Source organism: Scatophagus argus, chromosome 3 (genome assembly GCF_020382885.2).
Source record: "Scatophagus argus isolate fScaArg1 chromosome 3, fScaArg1.pri, whole genome shotgun sequence".
NCBI lineage: Eukaryota > Metazoa > Chordata > Actinopteri > Scatophagidae > Scatophagus > Scatophagus argus.
This window is the reverse complement of record NC_058495.1, coordinates 21994396-22009089: the sequence shown is the minus strand read 5'-3', so window position 1 is coordinate 22009089 and position 14694 is coordinate 21994396. Positions and strand designations below refer to the sequence as shown.

The following is a 14694-nucleotide window of genomic DNA, read 5'->3' as shown; positions in this document are numbered from 1 at the left end:
GAGGTGTTTGCAGTATTTACTGTGAACCAAACCTCAACTCATTAGCCCTCGGCTACATTTTAAACAGGAAGATAATTTGACATTGACATTTAAGCACACATTCATCACAAATATGTTCAAGAGTAACTGCCATCTTAATAACTTCAAACCTTTATTAGCTTACTTTATTGTTAACTGAAAACTACTGTTCAGTTGTTATGGATTTATTGACACAACTAAGTGACTTTATGGGTAAGTAGCATATTTTAGAGAGACTGGTTTAACTATTGTAATAATTTGGTGACAGGTATGCCTGTAATAATTACATAGCATATATATACCACCACACAGAATACAAATACAAATTAATGTTGAGGTGCCATGTAAAACGCTTTCTTAATTTTGCATTTATTCACATATAGTGTGGCTACTAGAACTGAAATGGCCTGAGAGACTCTGGCTGAGGGGTCAATGATGGGGTTTAGACTTGAATCTGATATCTCAGATGAACATGACCCACTTTTGCTAAATTATCCGAAAAGAAAAATTCAAAAAATGTATATAATTTTTGTGACAGGTTTTTGCCTTCTGTTTGAAACATGCTGCAGTTTGAAGGAACAACATTTGATTAAGTCATAACACACAGAAAACCCCCTGCAAGGCTTTTACCTAGTCAATCAGTTATTCATCATTTTAATGTGTGTGCTTATATCAATGAATAAACAGTGGCATGTTGACTTTTGAGGGTGTTTGTCAGACTCATATTTGCAGTTTCCCCGCCTTGATCAGACAGTAAGACTTCAGCAACAAGAACCTCCGGCTCTGTGTTGCTCGAGGTTCTTCACTCTCGCCTTTTATTTCTTTATTTATTCTCTCATTTTTAACTTGCAGGGGGAAGAAGACAAAATGGTTGCAGGTGGTGATGAAAATAAGAGCCATCCATCATTATTTATTAGGCATGAAAAAGATACACAATAATGTAATTTAATCTCTCAGCAGACAATTATTTCCACATATTGATAATGCAATGCGAAAAGTGCCATGAATCCTAATATGATGTTTGCTTTTATTGGTGTATGATACAACCATAACAAATAATGTAATTGTATCAGGGAGAAAATGTGATTATTTGCACATGCTAACATTATAATATCAATCTGCTGCAGACAATGGTATCATATTATTTTGCTGTGCTTAACTAGTTACAATTTGCATTAAGTTATAATGTCTGGGTGGCAATAAAGTCAGCTCTCCCCCTCTGGTCTGTGCTTTTCTTAGTTTCTCATTACAACTCTGCGAAATTTTGGAAGGTTTCAAGCCAACAGCCTCCATAATTTCTGATCTGAAGAGGGAAACTTTAACTCAGAGTTTACATATGACTTTTCTCCGTGCGTGCTGCAGCCTTCATCTGTTCATTTAAAGCTCCGATCAAAGCATAGTCGACTATCCAGTGCTCACCAAGGCCAGTTTGAGGCTTGAGAAACACAATACAATAGACACTATTACTATGCAAATGACAGTGCCAGAAACAAAAACACATTTTCCATTAAAAAGTAAAATGCTTTAAATATTTGCATATAGGTGCAGTGATTTGGTTATTCACAATTTCAAGACGATTAACATTAATGAAGGAGCGGCTTGATGCACCAACTGTCAGGCCACATCAGGCCACCTCTGTAACCTCCTCTGTGTTTTGCATGGCGGAGCATTCACGCCATAGTGAACTAATGACCAAGTCAGCCCGTGTAAAATTAGACCGTGCGTCTACACAAGTGTCTTTCTGACATTATGAGAATGTTTTATTGATGACTCATTATTAGCAGTCCAGCAGTGAGGTGAGTTTGATCCACCCAGAAGATGCAAAGTGTAATAATAATAATGCCTGCTTAATTATTAATATCCAAAACCTAATCCATCTCTGCAGAGAATATGTACATATTTTAGTGTCTCATTTGAATTTTTGCAACAAACACACACCTTAAAACCATTAGGCAGCCATGGTAATGACAGGTTTAAATGGCTGATTTTTTTTAAGAATTAATGTTATTGCCACTGTATGGCCTGTGCTGAAAGAAAGAAGTCTTCCTATTTATTCTGTTTGATTCTGAAGGCGTGCAGTGTCCCACCGCACGTCTCCGTGGAGAGACGAACAGAGCACACACTGTGAGACAGCGTCATTGTGCACCGGAGGCTAGAGGAGTGTTTGCAAGTCATTAGTGGTTTGTAAATGATATTTGTTCCCATGTGACATATCATTTGAAATGGTTTTCTAATAATAACACCCACTGATAATAAAATAAGAGGGCCCTCATGTTGTGATTATGCTTTTCATAAATTTAGTTTGGAAAAAAGAGAGAAGGAGGGAGACATTTCAATCTGAATAAGTGCTCAATATGTTGATATGAATTTTACTCTCAGATGGCGATCATCTCACTGATACTCCAAATGATAGCTCTGCTTTCAGCTCAGGTACAGTCTGACCACTGAGAGCCTCGCAAGCTGAGCTGGAAGAATTCTCTGAATAAAACTTCGTTTGTAACCTCACTCAGCTTTTGTTGTAAAGAAAAAGCATCTTTCCTCTGAAGCTCATTGTGCTGTATTCCATGAGCAAAAAGCTTGAACTGTCACCTCCTTCCTTAATGACTACTGACAAATACTCTGTCTTCCTGCGGTGCGTTTCCTGTTCGCCACAGCACAGAGCTGAGACAGCTTGGCACAGGACGCAGCGTGTCTGGTGAATAGGGAGCCATACTGCCGCTCTAACACCATTTGCCTTGTATTTTATGAAATGAACCAGCGGCTCGGAGATCAATAGGCACCCGTGGTGAATGCGAACAACGCCACTGGGTCCTTATCAGGAGCCTGCTGCCAATCTGTGGCAAACGAAGCCTGCACCTTCCCTGGATACACCATTGGTCTTTGAAATTAAAGTTGACGCCTGTAATCCAGGGAAATGGTCCCTCTACTCTCGCTTAACACCGGTTTAGTTTCACCCCAGCTGATGATAAAGCATGACAGAAATACAGAGCACTATCTTCTTGCCGGGGTTGATAGGTTCTGCCAGCTTATCAGGAAACAGCCAGCTAACCTTCTTGTGCCTGGCTCGTGGACAAAACTGAGGAGTCAATTTACAAAAGAAGCTATGCTGGGTGGCTTGTAAATAAAACCGTTCTTTCTCTACAGAAGACAAAAAAGTAAAACAGAAAATAACCAATTTTAGAACCCACCCAAAAGTGAGTAAATGCATAACACAGGAGGCTAAGCGCTAGTGATAGAGTGTATTCATGTAAATCCGCCCAAGCACAGCTGCAGGAAATTGACAGGGATCTACTGGAGCGCTTTGCCTGTAAAGGGTGGGATTTACATGCCTAACTAGGGCTTAACCACCCTCCCCCGAGTTTACCTGTTACTCTCTGGCCTCTGAGTGTGCGCCTGGAAGGGCTAAGGTTGCTCTGCTTATTCTTAATGCCTTTTCATCCCCCCTCATATTTGTCAGTCTCAGAAATGAACTCATAAACTCCACTGAGGCTACTCAGCGTTGAAAAATTGGTTTGGCGTGACGGCACATCAGGAGTTTTGTTTGCTTCCTGCTCTGGAGGCCTCAAAACTTTCCAAGGCAGCCATCAGATAAGCTAAAGTTAAAGCGCATGTGTACGGCAGGATGTGACCGGTGCTGAATGAGGCTGCGAGGTGTGAGTGCTGCTGCACGACAGCTTTATGGGTAATTGAGATCACATTAATGCCTGTGTTCCTCCTGAGGAGAAAGTGCAAGTCTTTTCCTTTTGGACAGGATGTGGCTTTGGGCAGTTAGGGATTGTGGGCGTCGCTCCTGGGCTCCTCATCTGAATCTCATCCCCGGCAGGCACGTTCTGTAGACCGCTCATGGCAGCTTAGACTAAGCAGAAAGAAAAAAAATTTGTTTGGCTCTATTTCTTTCTTTTCTTTCTTTCTTTTTTTTTTTTTTTAAAGAAACTCACATCTCCATACGTCGGGCACGCAGCAGCGAGCTTATGCCAAAGCAAGCTCAACACAAACATCTAAATGTTTCCTCGTTTGTTTTTTTCCTCTGAACTTACAATAAGATCCCTTCAGATGATTAAACAACACAAATAGCTAGTACCAGTTCTATTAATGCTGTTGTCCTATCACACAGGAACCAAGCGCTGATGCAAAGCGTTCCTTTTTGCCTTGCCTGTTTTGTACTTTTCCCCCCTCTAAACAATGATTTTCAGAGCAGGAGCCGCCGCCAATAAAATTAATGGGAGACTTGCTGAGTCCATACAGGAAGTGGGCTTTTTAAATAAACACATTGTTTCCAAAATAATCCACACCCCTATTGTTTACAGACGAGGAACTGGGCTGGGTGCAGACCGAGCTGGTCCACCTCGATTAGGCCCCCCCCTTCTGTCAAGGCTGCTCCATTTCAAAACAGAGAGGAAAAAGATAAAAGTGTCAAGTGGGACTTCACTTTGATGTTATTCAGGTCAGCATTTGAATCTTTTTTTAAATGTCTGCCTCCACCAAATCATCAGGTTCTTATGACACAAAACTTTGTTTTCCACTTTCATTTGCAGCATAATGTTAGCAAGCTAGCTTGCAGATGTTAGCCCTAATTCCTTCTAGATGAAATCTAAGTCTGCTTTTTGCAAATTTTTTCGACACCCCGTGTCATCAGCAGCTCCTGCACACTCAGTGCTGTGTTTGTCCCACATTGTAAAGAGGAAACAACAAAATTATCAAAATTAAATCTTGTCAGTATACAAACCACAGCTACCATGACAAGTTACTGCAGCTTGAGTTTGTCCTGAAACATCATATCTTCCAAAACACTTTTCTAATGTGACCCCTCCCAACCATTAGAGGTCATATTATATGTTCAGTTCACTCAGTCCCTGAGACATCCTGAACTACCAGCTCACTTGTGGGTTCATATCATCATATCTAAGTGGTGTTGGGCACTAAAAAAAAATAAAAAGAAAGAAATAAGAAAAGAAATATGAAACAAACACCACTATTCTTTTCTTTAAGCACCACAATCTGACATATGAAGTGAATATGAAGTTGTGTTCCCAGGCTTAACTTTACTATTAAATATCTGGGATGTTATTACTGCCGGAGAGGTAGAAAATGATCTTTATGCTAATTACAATTTTGACCAAATCACTACACAAGTGTTAAAGCAAACACCAAGGATATACTGTACATGCATAATGATGTCCTGTCAACAATGAATTTCAATTTCAACTTTAAAAATACAAAATTAGAAAACATCCCACGATAAGAGCATCTACTTTTAAATGATCAGCTATAGTCAATATTAACTTTATAGGACCCGTTATGTTTTCTATTACCATGCAGAGGTCCTTATGTAATGAATATGCTTTGCATGATCAAATTATCATCCCTGAATTTAAAATATCTGCGAATGTCCAGAACCACTCTGTCAACCACTCTCACTTATCGCCTACTGCATCGATTTTTGTTTCAAATACTACCAGTCACTTATACTTCCATTTACATAATGTCCAATGAGAAAAATTTGTCAGACAGATTGTAATTCATATCTCTACTCTGCGCACTCGCTGGCCCTAATACTTCAGTTAGCACCTCACATTTACATTTCAATCAGTGATTATAGCCTCTCCTCCTCTCACCCCGCTGAAAGTAAATACAGGACTCCACCATCTCAGACTAAAATGCATTTGGTGGGACTGGAGGGACAGGCATGAATATTCTGTCTGGTACATATTTACCATGTGCTGCTAAGTGTCACATGCTGCATGTGCATCCTTTAATAGCTCACTGCTCTGTATACAGCACAGCGTGGCACTAACGCTGCCAGGAGCCTCAGACGTGCTAAAAATGTCTCATTTTGGCTTAAAGGGGCCACCAAATGGCATGTGACATGTTCTCTGAGGCGGATGTTTAGTGACCAGAACGCTCACCGCATTTATACTCATTATTTTGTTTTGTTTGTTCAAAATCAGTGCTTTTTTTCCACACACACTGGGCTTATCTCATGGGGTGTTTCTAGTAGTATTAGCTGACTGAAAATGAAACTCCAGCAGACGAGCCACTTCCTGCAAGCTTTCATACAGCTGCAGAGATTAAACATCATGGAAAAGGTCAGGCAAGTGGAAAATTTGTCTGTTTACTGCTGACCGCGACTGTGAAGTGAACGTTTGACATGTTTGTGCTTTGCTGTTTTTGCATAGATGGCTCCAAGCATAATGTCAGACAAAATGTTATGTCTTTTGTAAAGCTGACACCCATACGAGCAGCTGTGGCTGATGATAAACGTTGGGCTCCCTGTAGTCACGGTGAAGCCTTGCACAGAAAGCAGGTTATATGTATCTTCACTGAGTTGGAAGCCACTGTAGGAAATTCTGCTGCATTTGGAAAAGCTCACTTCCATGTCTTCCACCACTGGACGCCTGCTGTCTGTTGACTTCTCTGTCAGCGGTAACCCAATATCCAACCTCATAGGGAAAAGTCTGTCAGTTGATGAGTCATAGTGAAGCGTACAATCATTACTTTTTAATTGCTCTTTGAGTGGAATTTTGTTTTTTGTCGAGCCTGGCACAGTAAGGTGAGCCAGGAATGGTTGAGTTCAGAGGGGAATTGTTTGCATGTTTTCTTGTTTGCTTGTTTTGGAACAACTTTGCAGCTCATCTATCATGCAGCAAGGACACACACACACACACACACACACACACACAAATGGACAAATCATAATAATCACACTTTGCCACAAACTGCTCTCCCTGGCCTTCTGTTTTCCAAGTCTGGTTACACACATGTTGGCTCGGCAGAATATTCAATAGACATTTATAGGAAATAAATTAAGAGATGAATGCAAACCATATGGCATTTGGGGGTTTATTTGTAAAGCCCCTGCATCAAAGCTTTTTCCAGATCACACCATATTAGCTATGTTTTTCCAGTCCAGCAAAATCAGGAAGGTAACCACAGACTTTCCTGATGGGAAACACATGAGTGGCGGTCCGCCGAGACGAGGAGCCTTATACATGAATGAGGCATCGTCAGGGAGCATCAGTAAAAACAATTATTCCCTGCATGTCTGGATGTCATATGTCACCCTGTGTTGACTTTAATAGGAGGGGAGCGTGATGGAGCTGCGTCATTGCTTGGAGAAGCCTTTTTAGCCTCGGAGTGAACTCCCCTCTACATTCACACTTGTTTGCATGTGAAACGGCCTGGCTGCCTGTGTGGGGTGTGGGCATAAAGACAAACCAGGAAGGGAGCCAAGAGGAAATGGCAGTGCCCAGGTACACTTCCACCCCTGCACGAATGCGAGACACCCCCTCAACCCCCAGCTCTCCATCTGCCCTCCCTCCCAAGCATTTCACATAGGCCAGGCAAGTTTACGGTTTTGTGAATTTGAGTGTGACAGCAGCAGCCCTCCTGTGTGTGACAAGCCCAACAGCAGTGGCCTGCCAACACACAGGGTGGTTTCTCCTTCTTCGCTGTTGATTTTGGGCTCGCGCTGCACATACACACACACACACACACACACACACAGAGGGCCTGCCAATGTCAGACGGGACGTGGAGCTGAGAGCCCACATCTTTAACCAGGGGAATAATTTTTAAAATGTATTTATTTATTAATTTGCTGTGTAGATGTACATTTTCTGCAGGATGTAAGGAATAAGATTGGGTTGTGGTTGCTTCTAAGGAGCCTCAAATCTACAATCTCTATATGAGGTGGGCTGTGGAAGTGTCCTTGTGCCATTCCACCATGGAGACAACATGGAATGGGGTAACCTCTCACTTATTCTTTTTTTCTTCAAAAATGTATATAAAAAACATTACCGGTAGATAAATGCACTATATGCTCAGAGTGATCAGAGCCTGCTGTGCGCCATCGGGCAGTTTACCTCAGGACTGACAGAAAAGCACTTCCAGGAAAGAAAAGCCATGGATTCTAGCTGAGGGAACATGCATCAAAGCGCCTGACTTAAGGCTATAATTAGCTGTTGTGGTGTTTTAAATGTGGAAGAATGAAGTCTTTGGAGAAATTGAATTGTTTATTTATTTACGTTTGTTTTAATTATCCCTCCAAATGAGCAAAATTAAGCACTTTTCACAAGGATTACACGCTTTCTGGAGTCCTTAATTTGCTGTTTTTCAGTGATATTGTGTGCCATGGAGCTTCGTGAGATGCAAAAAATAAGCATGAGAGGTGCCATATTACAACAAGTGACACCGTTTTATGTTTATATGATAGAAATGGGTCCTTTTCCCCCTCAGTTTTGTCTTTCAGATCATGGGATGTCCTCTTGGCAAAGCAGAGTGGAGTCGGTCCATTCTCTAATGATGTATAAAATCCTAAGCTAATATAAATGCACGACATGCCCTCCCTCTGTCTCCTGTCTAGCGATCCAGCCAAACCAGTGCCCCTGCTGCTGGCGTACAGCAACACACCACTGATGAAAACCAATGGCCTCAGAAGGGCTTCAGTATTGTCTTGCCTTGAGAGAAGAGGAAAAACTTCCATTCTTTTTGCCACCAACACATCTTCTGATGGCTCGCTGCTCTACTAGCTTTTGTTGAATAAAACGATTTATAGATATTTAAAATTTACTGGTGTTTTTGCTCACAGTCTGCAGGGAGTTTTATACAGGCCATATTTGACAACCTGTTCAAAAAAAACTCCAAGTTGTGAAATAGTTTTCAGTGCCATGGATTCCATAAAAAGGAAAACATTACTAACAGCATGGTCATTTTTTTTTATGTAGGAATGATATTTGCACAAGTCAAACTGTTTCACAGCTCGGGTTTGAGGTGGAACAGTGCTTTAACTAAAACACTGCCGTCAGAGTGCACAGTGACTGCCGATCGGCTCACAGGGACGAGTTTCAACTCCAAGCAGTCATGGCTCAGTTTACTCTGGCTATTCTATACATTGCACCTTTGCAGCACCTCATCAACACAATGAAAAAGAAATCGGGTCATTTGTGTTTGTTGGCAGCTGAGAGCGTCTCAATCAGGCTGAGTGAGGAAGCACGACCGTAAGCGACCCTTAGGGAAACAAACAAAGTCCTCTTTGAAATGATATCTGTAGCTTTATCACATCTTCACACCGATATGTTAGTATTGCACAACCTTCAGCTGCAATATTTCCATCACAAGAAAACACCTCACCACATCAGGAAACCTAAAGATAACCGTGACTCTTAGAGACATTTGAAACAGGCATACACATGCAGTCCATCGGAAGAAGTGTTTAGAAAATGTCTCGCTCAATAATTTTGAGTGATTCATAAGCAGTGTAACTTTGTTTCAGTCTTTTCATCTACAAAGGCAGAAAGCAGCAGCAACTGGTTGCCTAAACAGGCCTGCCAAGTCAAATGATATTCTCGGATTTTGACCAACTCTCCCTAAATATGGACAACAGATCTTCGGTTAAACAAAAAACAACACATTTAGACTGGGTCACAGTGGAGGGGAAACTATGTGGAGAATGGTTATTATAAGAAGTTTTACATTCATCAAAAATGAAAATCCACAAAAGATACTCCAGATAACAAGATATACCTAATGTAATCCAGCTGTCCTGAATGTGTCTTATCACAGCCTCATATTTTCCCAATAATAATTTGCAAGCTGAGAGTTCGAGTTAACAAGAAGACAAGCCAGCAATTTGTTGCTCATTTATTTAGTGTTTGTAATACCTAAACAATAGCTTCATGTCAGCTTCGTGACAAATTCATGAATACTGATTCAGTCTCTATGTCAGCTTTCATTATGCTCATGTGATCCTGCTATCAGTCCTGATAAAGCAGTGGGACAGCTTATCGTTTCATTTTTAGAAAACATAAAAGTGTTCACTTCAGCATAAAATTTGGTTGTACTCACAACTTACTGATTGGCATGAACCAGTACTGCAACTGATAGTTGTAATGAATGAAAGGTGTTGAATTTTATATTTTAAATCTGCAGCAATCGTTTTAATGTGGCAGAAAATGAACTATTCAATCTGTTATTCATATTCTTTGAGCACAACAGGCCCTGCCTTGGTTTCCAGCAGGGGGCGCTCCTAATGTGTATTGCCACTCTTACTTATTATATACCCCATCGGTAAATTACGCAAAATGAGGAAAACATTTAAACTAACAGTATCTTCCATGCTAAAAACAGCCAGTGGGGACCTTCACTGGTACATGGATCCAGGTCCTAGTTTAAGTATTAAGTTGGTTTAGCTGATGTGATATTGATAATTGCTAGCAAACAGGTAATTCTTCACACATCTAACACTTCTTCCCACCTGATAAACCACCTGAAGTCCGCACTGACCCTCTTTTAGCTCTATTTTTGATCTCTAGGCTACTAACTCCTGAGGGAAGTGTCTGGTTTTTGGATGCTAAATGCTGCACTATGTTCACCTGCTAGTTGCTAACTTAGTCTGTCCACTGTTTTTTTGCTGAACAGGTTCTGAGTGGCAGTGAGCAGTAGGTGCCTGCTGTGTGTAAAAATGAAACTACAAGAGCAGTAAGAGTGTACCTGCTAAACAATGAGCTGAAGCACACTGTGCACCTCTGTGAGTATGAATGCAGCTGCAGATTCGGAAGCTGGTGGATTATTCACTGTAGGTTCATCACTATGAGCAACACCGCTGACAACCTCACACTGTCTTCACACTCACTCGGTCCACTGTTTTTATAAGACATTGTTTACAACTGCTTTAAGGCAGGGCTTTGTAAATTGCCCTACACATGCAGAATGTAGCAGTTCCACAACGTAGAATATTGTAGTACTGTAGGATTGGGCATCTGAATTAATTCCAGAAAATTACTTGTTTCCTTTTTTTTTAAACAGCGACAGCCCTTCTTGAAGAGCCTTCTGCAAAGACGGACCTCATGCAATTCAACTGACCGGCAAATGTTGCTCACTATTATCTCCTCTCACTCATTTGAATTTGGTTACGCTTGAACTGGCAATTTTTTTTTCCAGTGAATAATGTGTGCCCCTTGAGTTTCACTTGATATTGTCTTTCTTATATTTTTCTTTCATTTGACGCCACTAGAAAATCATTTTAAAAAAACAAGCACGAAGAGAGTTGGTCCTCATCCTTATTTAAAAACCTCTCACATTAATCATCGATTCATCAGATCACTTGTCTTTGTGTTTGCCCGCTTCAATAACTCTTAAAACAGATGAGAGTCACCTCCAAATAATGTCTTGATCATGCGAGGGCTGAGCACAGAAATCCTCTCAATTCCCTGTTTCTTTATCCAATGTCAACAGCTGACAGTCTTTCAAAGTCAAGTGCAGTGTCAGTTTCAATAATTAACGCTGTTTGTATTTCAAATAGAATATTTCATTTGCAGAAAAGTCGTGTGGTGCAACACCATTGGATGGACAGTTTTGCATCAATTGTAGAAAAGAATAACACCAAGCCCACCCCTCATTAAAGTGATTACATTTTATGATTAAAAAGAAAAATAACTGAATACCCCTGGAAAAACTCCAGTTAATATTGATATTATTTTTTCTTTTTACCACAGTGAATCTTGCTTGCAAACAACAGAGACAATTCTGTTATTGTTGTATTCTTTAGATCAAAAGGGGCTTTAATAAGGCCATTATAAATACATCTGAAAATTCACTCTGGTATTCAGCAACAAATCAATAGAGGATGTGCACCGTTCATTGGTCTTTTATTGCTGCACAGTAGGCCATTGCTGAGGTACCACAGCATAATGAACGAAAACCATGCAGGGCTTTGGGACCCCTGCTGTGTTCGAAGTCATTCATATTCTGTATACTTTATAATTCAAATAAAGGTAATCTCTCCATCCCTTTGAGCTGTAGTTTACATTCTTCTGCTTTTGTCCAGAAGAAACATATGTTGACGAGGGGGTAGTAGGAGTTAAAGAATAACGGAGAAGCTGTGGTCACCACCACAGTCAAGTCACAGGCTCAAGTGTCTTGTTTTGCTGTGCTCTTCACTTGCTGTCTGACATCTCAGGCTTAAAGACCAGCATGACATATCAGATGTAATGGTACCTCCTGTACCATTGGTAAATTTCTTAAGGATGTGCTATAAACCATATGTTTCCTCATCATTTATTAAACAGCTAACAGCAAAAGTGTATCCCTAAATCTATATCCCTGTTACTCTTCTCATTTGGAGCATGGTGATGGTTGAACAGGCCTCAGTACCCCTGTCCTTCAACACCAGCCTACTTTATTCCTTTGCAATATTGATGAGCTGCAGACTCGTCAGTGTAGGAGTAAGTCCTAAAAGCCCCCTCCTGGACCTCAGGCTTGCTGAGTGGAGAGGGTGACTCCATTGGACCCCATGGGCCACATTGGGCCACAGCGGGCAGTAAGATCACAGTCAAAATATGATCAAAGAGGGCAGAATATTCTTAAACATATTATATGCAATATTTCCACATTAAATAGTCTAAAAGCAAGTAGGTTTTCATTTTATATTTAGTTCAGCTGTTTCATTATCCTAAATGTTTCCAACAGTGTTCAAGCCAATGGAAATACATGTAAAACAGACAATGTCATAGTAAATATCAGTAAAATTACATGGAATATAGTCAGGTATACAAAATAATTAAATATAATAAAATATTTTATCACTATTTTTGTATTTGTTTTTTAAGCAGTCATTACATTTAAACTAAAATACCACAGCCAAATGAACATAAACAAAAACAACTAAAAGGAAATAACTAAACTTTTTGATGTTGGTGAATTTCAGTGTTAAGTAAACGTTTGTCTGATGATTTCCAACACTTCACTTTGATAAAATCTTTGGTGATATATCATTATAATGTTTTCCTGACGAGTCTTATCAGAACCATATCTTTCACTAAGGACGATGTGATCATTCTTAATAATTTTTCAAGGAATTTGGGTATTTTAACAACCTGGGGGGAGTTAACTCTAGTCAAAATGTACTACTTGTTGCCTAGTAAAATATATAAGAAGTATATATACAGTATTTCACATATACTTACACGTTAAACAGTTAAATATTATTTTATGTGTCTGTATTTGTATGTGTGTTTCCGCCGGCCTAAATGTAGCACAAATTTGCATGTGTCATATATCCTTTTTCATCTTCTGACAGCATGCAAACAAAGACACACACACGTTACTCTGCTAACTGACCAACGACAATACTCAAGACCTTCCAACTGCCGGATTTGGGGAACCACTTATCATGACTCTCTTTGACCTCAGTGTCCTAATTGCCAGGGGGAATGAGCCTAACTGTTTTGAGTCCATTTCCTGTAAATAACAGTAAAACAGTAAAAATTCCCAGACAAGTGTTCTAACTGCACAATGTTGCCCTAAGGCAAGAAAATAAAGACTTATAAATAAAAACAAAAAAAAGCAAAAAGTAGAACACTATACTCATACAAATGCGTATATACATATATACAATATGTGTGCACTGTATTTTTGATAGTGATCAGTTTCCTTTCTCACTTACAGCACATGACCACTACACTCCTTACCTCCCTATTGTTCACTGCAGTATATAATAAACCTTGTTTGAAGTACATTAACCTGGCTCACAACAATGGTAATGTGCACCCTGAGGGGGATACCGGCATTATTGACTTTCTGTTCCTGGAATGTTTTTCTCCTGACTGTTAACTGAGCTCGTTTTAAGTTTGCAGGAAAGTGAATATATTAAAGACATATACTAATCTGTAACTGTGAATGGGAATTGACCGTTAATTGCTGGGAGGACTGCAGTAGCCTGCATCTGGCCCTTAGATGGAGTTTCTTGAATGACTTAGGGTCTCAGTATGATAAAATGTCTAATTTTACACTTAAATGTCAGAAAAAAACTGTAACAGTGCATATTTTCATGACAACATTCAACTTTGGTGAAATGACATAATCAACATCCTCACTATACCTATACCTACTGATTGATTTAGTCATTGAAAACAATAATAAATCAATTTTGCTGATTTTATTAGATTTAGAGTTATGTGGATACAAGCTATTAACTGTGTATTTGTGTTGCTTTTATAGTGGAAACCTTTTCACACTGCATGACTTACACAAAATCAATGCTGTAGTAATAATATAATATTGATTTAATAAAAGATATTCACAGTGACCAATATGATCAAGCCTTCTTGTCTTTACAACTGATTTGAACTGTTGCAAACTATTCCAAGAACTCTTGGTCTCTTAGTCTTGGACATATGTGTGAATCTAAATTTAGGTCCAATAGTATCAGCATGTCAACATGAGCAGCAGCTAATGTGTGAGGAATACTGTGATCTTGTATAATAAATTAAGTATAATCTATATCTACTTATAATCTACTTAAGTAGATATTTAAACACACACACACACAGATGCACCTGTGTACCATTTGGAGATGCAAAGTGGTCAAAATCAAAATCACACACAATTAGCCACTAACATGAAACACGGTTGTATATACAATGTACATATTGGCTCTTTTACACATGTACATACCTGTATTTTTAAATTTTTCTTAAAAAATTTGAATACAGTTTTTTGTAAATACCTTGTACTTGAGATTTTAGTTTTTTGTTTATCCTATTTTTATACTCTGCACTTTTCTCCTTTCTTGGTCGGGAATACTGCATGTGCAATGTCTGTAAAAACAAGAATTTCCCTCCAGGGATTAATAAAGGAATTCTGATTCTGATTCTGATTCTGATTTAGTAGCTAAGGAGTC

The 14694-nt window shown here is 39.6% G+C and overlaps 1 long non-coding RNA gene across 1 annotated transcript in view; it reads right to left on the bottom strand.

Moving 5' to 3' along the window:
- Nucleotides 1-894: 894 nt before the first annotated feature.
- Nucleotides 895-14694, bottom strand: part of LOC124056870 — a 50663-nt gene continuing 36863 nt past the window's right edge. The window contains exon 3 of the long non-coding RNA XR_006843022.1: nt 895-3874. This is a non-coding gene — a long non-coding RNA (uncharacterized LOC124056870). The remainder of the gene's footprint in view (nt 3875-14694) is intronic.